This window comes from Macrobrachium rosenbergii, chromosome 24 (genome assembly GCF_040412425.1).
Source record: "Macrobrachium rosenbergii isolate ZJJX-2024 chromosome 24, ASM4041242v1, whole genome shotgun sequence".
NCBI lineage: Eukaryota > Metazoa > Arthropoda > Malacostraca > Decapoda > Palaemonidae > Macrobrachium > Macrobrachium rosenbergii.
The window spans coordinates 20780113-20790112 of NC_089764.1; the positions used below are offsets into that span (position 1 = coordinate 20780113).

The 10000-nt window shown below is 33.2% G+C and overlaps 1 protein-coding gene across 3 annotated transcripts in view; it reads left to right on the forward strand.

Annotated features, from left to right (window-relative positions):
- The window catches only part of LOC136851910 (dopamine receptor 2-like), a 728122-nt gene that overhangs the window by 200546 nt on the left and 517576 nt on the right, over positions 1 to 10000 (forward strand). The gene's annotated exons all lie outside the window — the stretch shown is intronic.

Sequence of the window (10000 nt, forward strand, 5' to 3'; positions counted from 1 at the left end):
AACTGATACCCAAGAGGAATTATAATTGATAAGTGCTTCGTCACCAGTGGGATTCAAACCACTGCACTGCTTGGTTTATAAACAACAAACTAACGGTGACTCTGACCACAGAGCCATTATGTGAGGTATAAGTTCATATCGACTCTGCTCTACATATGCCTGTCGAATTCAGGTTTTGTAGTCAGCATTGTTATCAGCCCATTTCCACCACGATGGCTTAGAGGCTATTAATGAGTTTTTGTCACATAAAACGTGACATTTTATACATTCACAAAAGTATATATATATATATATATATATGTTTATCACACACACACACATAAATATATATATACATATATATATATATATATATATATATATATATATATATATATATATATATATATATATATATATATAAAAAGAGAGAGAGAGAGATGTATTTAATATATATATATATATATATATATATATATATATATATATATATATATATATATATATATATACATATATATATATATATATATATATATATATATATATATATATATATATATATATATATATATATACATACATACATACATGTGTACACAACAATGGATAACAAGGGATTTCTCTAGATTCAAGATAAGAAATAAAGAGAATAGAAAATAGTCACCTATTTTCCAACATCCCAACCAGCTGTGGAATCCATCCACCTAATTACACCGTCGTGACGCTATGGTAGCCTCAACTTAACTCCTCCGTACAATCGAGAGGTGCTTGTTAGGTTTCGCTCTCAATGAAACTCAACAAATGGACTCCTTCTGGCCAACTCAGGCGACCTGACAAAAGCCCCTTGAGAACTCGGCTCAGAGACGCTGTTGAGGATCTCTCCTTTGAATATAGAATAGAATACCAATCTTCGTCCTTCTCGGAAGACCTGAAAGTGCTTATAATTCCTTTCTGGGAGGAGCATTTTTGCGAGGCAGCGGCATCAGTACGCATTGTTATCTTCCAGTCATCATTTCGATAAGCAAGGAAGTTCTGGCGATTTCTTACAGGGATCAGGATCTCTCTCTCTCTCTCTCTCTCTCTCTCTCTCTCTCTCTCTCTCTCTCTCTCTCTCTCTCTCTCTCTCTCTCTTTTCACATCCTTCCATCCCACTCATTCTTTAGGAAGAGCCTGAAACCTCGTTGGTTCTCGTGAAATGGATTTGTCCATGGTATCTATAAGCAGTTCATTTAAAAAACTTTTTTTTGAAATTTCTACTATATTTTTGTAAAGGATGGGAGATCAGAAATCTATCGTTTTAAGTGTGTAAACGATTTAATCTCAGCAGACTGACCTCAAATTCGTTTGCGCAAGTTTAGTCGATTTCATTCCAGCGTTTTATTTTTCATAAAATCCCTGTCACTGCACTGGGAATTATTCTTTTTCCTCTCCTGTACCAGATTAATGTCACCATCTTAGTTTCTCGGATTTCGCGTGCCAAAATGTTTGACGATAGAAATATGCTTTGCTGCCGATGTATCCGTGAATGAGAATCTGTTTTCAGCATGTGCAGTTTAATATTATTCTATCTTGTCCTTGATATGACTTTGGCAGAGTGAATAGGTTCAAAGACGAAAGGCTTAGATACTCGGTGCTGGATTCAAAGGTGGACGTAATAACAGTGAATAAACTTTAGGCATAAAAGGACCACACTCTAGCACTTGAGGGTCTAAAGGGGCAACTAGAGTAATGAAGATATAAAACAACGAAGAGAGAGAGAGAGAGAGAGAGAGAGAGAGAGAGAGAGAGAGAGAGAGAGAGAGAGAGAGATCTGGTTTTCCTGTGTGTGAAGGCAAAACACCAAGTATTTTGCAATTTCTCCTTTCATGTTTGTTTTCAGTCTGCCTCCTTTTGCAAAGGAGATGAAAGGTGGGTGATGTGAGTACTGTATATTTGCAAAGGTTTTGGGTAATATTCTGGTAATTGTACGCGTGCTTTAAATGGTTAGGTAATGCTCTTTAAAATTGATGATTGCAACAATAATGGTGAAATTTTACTAAATCCTTAAGAAAATGTTTTCTTGTTTCTTATTGCAATAAGGATAAAAAAAAATAGTCCATTTACGAATCACGGAAAAATAGTTCTTTGCTTTTTGTTTTAAAATGTAAGAGAAATTTAATAGTGTTAATCTTTTGCTTTGGTATATGTGTGTGTGCATACCTGTGTGAAACCTGTTGATGACATTCATTAGACGCATGTTATTTACAAGCTATGATCTCCTCTTAACCTTTCAATTTCCTCACACATTTTCTGTACTCTTTCAACTTGGATCCTAGAATCTGAACGGCATACAAATGAAGAAACTTTCTTCCCTGTTGCAGTTCAAACTGTGTACAATATATGTATGCAAGTGGCTATTGTTCTGTATAATATATCAAAATATGTTTACTGAACAATGAGAACCAAACAGTTTCGTTTTTCGGAAAGTCATTCATTTTCACCACCATCTTGATCCCATAAAACTTGTTTTTCTGTCAGAAATATAATAATTTACACATATAGGTAAAGGTAATCGTCTTTATAGAGAGAGAGAGAGAGAGAGAGAGAGAGAGAGAGAGAGAAAACGTAAAAGTCTGTGTTTACATGTAATGATTACAGATAATTTAGAATAGTTGATTTTTATTGAGACCTGGCATTGTTTTTTTCAGGTAAGAGAAATGGTTGTCTACGGAAATGGAACTCAACCCTGATGTTTTGTCCCCTTATTCATCGGTGAGTACAAGGCAATTTATTATTATTATTATTATTATTATTATTATTATTATTATTATTATTATTATTATTATTATTATCAGACTTATGCAAAATCAAAATCATTTCTAGTTTCCTTCGCCTTCTCTTTAAGGCACTGTCATTGGTTATAAATTATCTTTATAATGGTTTAATTGGTTACGTACAATATTTGAAGTACTGAAATTGTCCTTCTCTTATATCAAATATCTCTAGCAGTTCTTTTCCTTGTCCTGTATTTTGTCTCTCTCCATCTTCCCATGCAAAGGTATTTCATTAGAAATTTGATACACACACACAACACAAACACACACATATGTATATATATATATATATATATATATATATATATATATATATATATATATATATATATATATATATATATATATGCACGTATAGTGTGTGTGTGTTTTTTCAAACATTGTATATTATCACTTGCGTTGTGGTCAACCCTATATGTTTTGATTCTAGTTTGCTGTTCAAATGTAACTTGATAAAAAACTTAAATTTTTTAGGCATCTGTATTACGGTGCACAAAACACCAACAACCGTATGAAATGTATTGTATGAAGTGGGGAAAATAAAATACATTTTTCCTCGCCACGTGAAACGATCTATTCGCAATACACTTCTCTACAATTAGCACTTGTAATTACTGAAATGTGTCGGTAATGCAATGATGATGGCTGCCGTAAGATCTCTAATTGCTTTATTCAGTTTTCCGCTACGTTAAATCACACATCGCGCAGAGATATATTCATGTTAATCTGTCAGATTTGTAGAGAATTTTGATATTTCTGTGAGATCATGGAAATACTTTTTTTGTCGATGTTAGAACTATGAAGTTCCACTTGAAGAAAATTTATGGATGACTGATTAGTGCTTGGGAGTAAAATAAAATTGTGGGAAAGTGCAGCTGATAAATGTGGCTTTCATAGGCAGGGTCATCTTGTACAAAGGAAATAGTTAGAGAGAGAGAGAGAGAGAGAGAGAGAGAGAGAGAGAGAGAGAGAGAGAGACAGAGGTATATCTTAGTTTAACCAGGTCACTGAGCTGATTAACAACTCTCCTAGGGCTGGCCCGAAAGATTAGATTTATTTTACGTGGCTAAGAACCACCTGGTTACCTAGCAACGGGACCTACAACTTATTGTGGAATCCGAACCGCATTATGACGAGAAATGAATTTCTATCACCAGAAATAAATTCCTTTAATTCTTCATTGGCCGGTCGGAGAGTCGAACGCTGGGCCAACAGCGTGCTTGCCGAGAGCTCTGCCCACCCCTCCAATGAGAGAGAGAGAGAGAGAGAGAGAGAGAGAGAGAGAGAGAGAGAGAGAGAGAGAGAGAGACTAAGAGACAGAACTTGCAAAGTGCCCACGATGAGGCCAATTAAAATGTGTTATGTCATTTCTCTGTAGGCAGCAGGACTAATGAAACGTATTATCGACTCTGAAACAGCAATTATCATATTCATTAACTTGTCAAATGAATTGAGTTTTGCTCCGAAATGACTTGTGTGGTAGAAGTTGTTCCGTTTCATTCTTGTGTTTTTCCAGAAAGTTACTCATTCTGTTGAAAAGGTTGGTTGAAACATACAAACCCTTTGGAACGAAATTGTGAAAGGGTGTGTTTTTATTTAAATATTCTCTCTCTCTCTCTCTCTCGTACATACACAAACTCATATACTATTCTTGATCAGACACAGAGATGGATAAGCCTGTGAAAATTAAATAAAACAAAATCCATATTCATTTTAATAAATATGTACCGTTAAATGATAGTGAAAGGAAAAGGAAAATTATATATATATATATATATATATATATATATATATATATATATATATATATATATATATATATATATACATACATATATATATACTCGTATATATATTATATGTATAGATATATATGTGTGTGTGTGTGTGTGTGTATGTCTGTGTTACTTTTATTACCCACTCGTGGACAAGTACAATTCTTAACCAGGCAGAGGTAAAAACCGAGTAATGAAATTATATGCTAAGCACTTTGATCACCGTTATCTTTTTACGATTTGATGACCTTATTATTGTCATGTTCCTGTCTAATCTTGCGTTCAGTATGATAGCTATTAACATATTAATTTTCCCTTTCCTTTCAGTATCATTTAACGTTACATATTTATTAAAATGAATATACTTTTTGTTTTATTTCATTTTCACAGGCTTATCCATCTCTGTATCTGATCAAGAATAGTATAGAGTTTGTGTATGGACGAAACAGACAGAGAGAGAGAGAGAGAGAGAGAGAGAGAGAGAGAGAGAGAGAGAGAGAGAGAGAGAGAGAGAGAGAGGATATTATTTAAATAAAAACACCTTTTCACAATTTCGTTCCAAAGGGTTTGTATGTTTCAACCAACCTTTTCAACAGATATATATATATATATATATATATATATATATATATATATATATATATATATATATATATATAGACATATATATAGAGTAACAGACACACACACACACACATATATATATATATATATATATATACAACAAGTGTCTCAGTAAAATGTATACACACTTTGAATACCCGTAAAGGCAATATTTATTAGTATACACAGTTTTTCCAAAAATAATATGATCTACAGACATAACTGAAATGCATTTAAACACCAAAAAAATTTTATTACAAGATAAATGATCTCAGTACAATTTTTTAAAGATTGTGCTAATGCCCGTTTTCAAATTGATATCCATTCTGGTCAGACATTGTTGACAATGGGAAGTAATAAAATTAATAACTGCAAGAAACACTTCTTTAGGTATTTGAGTGCATTCTTGTTCAGTGGCATCTGTCAGTTCAGCAACTGTTTAAGGTTTTGTAGCATACACTTTATCTTTCAAGTATCCCCATAAAAAAAAGTCTAAAGGGGTGGGGTCTGGTGAACGAGAGGGTATTCTTCACAGCCTCTTCTTCCAATCCACCTGTTTGGCAAGATCTCGTTAAGGTAGGATTGTAAATCACGATGGTAGGGTGGTGGATGCTCCATCTTGCTGGAAAATAAATTCCTCATCTTCAAACACATTTCTAATGTTTGGCATGATAGACTGTTGCAGCATGGTCGAGTAAACGAGACCTGTCATTGTAGCATCAAAAAAGAATGGACCAATTAATCCACTTGATGTAATGCCACACCACATTGTAACTCCTGGTAAATTAACTTCTTGTTCCACTGTAACATGCGGATTGTCAGGTCCCAGTATGTGCAGTTGTGACGGTCAGTTGAACTATTTAATTTAAATGTAGCTTCATCACTCCACATAACTTTTGTTGGAAAATGTGCATCTTCTGAGCATTTTGCCAAGTACCATTCGCAATTCTCTATTCTTCTGTCTGGATCATCGTCATTGATAACATGGATTAGTGCCCTAAGATGTGATGGACAGGTGCTTTTGAAATTCCCACGTCTCGGCTTCCTTGCCGCAGAGATTTCCTCTGACTTTTCTGAAAACTTTTCAGTACCTTTTCTTGCTTTCTTGAGTTGGTTGATGTCCGCGGTGTTCCAGAACGGTTCTTGTATACATTCTGCGCAGTCCCATCAGATTCAGACTTATTAATGACTCGTGAGATAGTTACTCGCTTAGGTGGATCCTACTGAAACTCTGTTTTGTACTGTCTCTGGACTTCAGTTGTATTTTTATACTTGCAATAGTAATTAAAGATGAATTTCCTTTGTTCAAAGCTAAGTCTTAACCTCATCATCTATTCTTATGGGTAAGATCTGAAAAAAAAAAAATTTGAGTTATCTGCTGTTGAAGTGTGTATACATTTTATTGAGACACCCTGTATACCGGGTGTGTGTATGTATATATATAAATATATATATGTATATATATATATATATATATATATATATATATATATATATATACTGTATATAAAATATGTGTGTGCTTAAACTCTTATATTTTTTATATATATATATATATATATATATATAATCAAAAACTTAAAATTAATATCAGAAGTTCACATTATTTTTAAAGTAAGGTATAGCTATAAGAATAATAACCAGATTGAATATCTAAGCAGATTTAACAGAAATGAATAATGTAAAACAATGAAAAAAGTAAAATTTAAACTCAAAATGAGCGAAAAGAGAAAAAAAGAGAGAGAAAGTATTTTGCGAAAAGGGCTTTTGTAAACTGTCCTTGCTGCTGAGGCAGAAAGTAAGACATTTTCGGAATTTTGAATAACAGTGAGTCTTAAATTTTAATTCCTCGAAATCAGCGCAGAACCACTGAAAGAGCCACTAGAATATAAACCGAAAACTTTTGCTTCTACAGTCCCATAAAAGACAAAAAGAAAGAAAGAAAGGAGGAAAGAAAATTGCAAGTAGGTATAAACTTGAGATTCATCCTTCTCATTTCAGAAGATGAATAAAGTTTTTTTTAGTCATAATAAATCTTCTTTTTAAAAAAGCATACAAATATTTTTCCTTGCAATTGAATTTCGTAATACACCTCATCTAAATCCCAGGAGAGATGTAGATCTGTTAACATATCCCCACTTTCACAAAATCGTAACAGAATGAGACAAAATTTATCCTGCACAATAAATGTTAATTTTAATTCATGCGCCCGTTCTTGGTGCTGTTGTCATTGCGTGTGCGTGGGCTCTTGTTCCTTTGAGCAGTTCGTTGACCTAGTACCGAATAGTGGAGTATACCATTGATTAATTTTTATCATGATATCACGACAGTTCTTATAGTTTAACATTGAGTTCTGAGCTAAGATTCAGTTTCGTAGGTATGTCACCATAATGGTAGTTGCCGCGGAAGAGATTACCACGAGATAATAAGTCAGTGGATTGGGGGAAAGTTATTGTTATTAACATTGGTCGTAGATTTTTTTTTAGTAAAATTAGTAATAGCACTCTGGGTAATTACGATCATCAGTATCATATGAGCGTCATGTCTGTTGCTGTTATATTTACGAGAAGAGTAAGACTACAGTTTCACGGGCTCCAGAGTGGAAATTACTCTAAGGAGGAAAATAAACCGAGCAAAGAATGAGGTTGAGAGAATGGGAAGAAGAGCTGTTGAATAATGAAAGGCTAACGAAACAAAAGCTATTTAGCTCAGGTCTGAAGGAAAACAATTTGAGTCCAAGAGTGGAGCCTAATAACAAAGAAGACAAAAAAAGCACCTAGAGAACGCATATCTTCACCAGCCTGAAGCTCCTGTGAGCACATACTATTATTCACGGTCCCCATTCAAACTTTAGTTGTGGAAATAAATTTGTCGCCAAAACTTCAATAATGGTGTGTAGTGCGCAAAACATTCCTCTCATCATATAGTCCTATCTCCCCATAAGTTACATTCCTATTTTTCTCTATCTCTATATATATATATATATATATATATATATATATATATATATATATATATATATATATATATACATATATATATATATATATATATATATATATATATATATATATATATGGCATACAAATTTGTTGTTCCTTGAGCATTTAATCGGCGAAGTTATCCTGAAAAGCCAGAATGTACAAGACCATGGGCTCCATTACGGAGCATTGCCACGCAGTGTAAGCAACTGATATTCCGACAGCTCTCTCTCTCTCTCTCTCTCTCTCTCTCTCTCTCTCTCTCTATCTCTCTCTCTCTCTCTCTCTCTCTCTCATATTTTATATATATATATATATATATATATATATATATATATATATATATATATATATATATATATATATATATATATATATATATATATTTTATATGTATATATTTATATATATACAAATATATATTATATTGCTTACGTACATGCATGTGTATTTGTTAATATGGGCATGGTACTAACCTCTCTCTCTCTCTCTCTCTCTCTCTCTCTCTCTCTCTCTCTCTCTCTCTCTCTCTCTCTCTCTCTCTCTCGCCCATATATTTGTGCACTCATATGCAACTGAAGTTAATTTTTCTATCCCCTAGTTTTATTACTTTCTCCCATCATGATTATTATGACTGCAAACTATCACACAAGTGGTCAATTGACAAATTTTTCCTTTCCTTTCATCATTATGTGAAGTAGAAATTTATTATTATTATTATTATTATTATTATTATTATTATTATTATTATTATTATTATTATTATTATTATTATTATTATTGCTGTATTTTCGTTGGTTACTGATATAAAAAAAAATGCAAAAAATTGTTCCCTTTGGCTTGTATAAGAATCACCGCATCTCCCGCTTTACTCTATTCAAGGGAATTGGATCTGTCAACCATAGCACAAGACGGACGGTCATCGGCCACTAATGATTGGTCACATCCCCTGCTTCCTGCGACATCGAGTCTCGTTTCCTATGGTCTCAGTGATAGAAGATATGGTTTGTGGTGGCTATGTATGCGTCTCTCTCTCTCTCTCTCTCTCTCTCTCTCTCTCTCTCTCTCTCTCTCTCTGGACAGTTTGTTTACAGAATCATTACAGTCTTCCAACCTTAGGAAAAACTTATCTCAGTCTTTATGCAACATGCCCTGTCCAATTAATATATATATATATATATATATATATATATATATATATATATATATATATATATATATATATATATATATATATATATATATATATATATTCTGTATATTTCTGTGGACAAGACGCCGGAAGTTCTTAGCCTTACGGCTGTTGTTGGATGCCTTACTTGACCATTCTTAACCTTTTTTTGCAACATCACACTAGTCTAAGTACCAGGTACCTTATTCACATATTAAATAAAGAAACAAAGAATTCCTGTCCTCTCCCAGTAGTCAATCGTAGATCAATCGCTAGTAAGTTGAGATTGCCATCAGCCACACCGCGAGCTCCATTAAACATACCTACGCACATACATACAGAAACGTGTTTGCCCCTCTCCCCCCCCCACACACACATGTGTATATAAAATGTGTGTATATATAATATATATATATATATATATATATATATATATATATATATATATATATATATATATATATATATATATATATATATATATATATATATATGTATGTTTGTTTGTGTGGATTTGTGTGTGTATTTTGTAAATGCTGTGTGGGCTTCAGGTTTGTATGCTGTTTAAAAAGTAAAAGACCTGAATTTATGTATGCTGTACGTATTTGTAGCTTGGACATTACACATGTCATATTGCTCATGAAGTAAAGGATGGCCTCAGCTCATGGCTTAGAA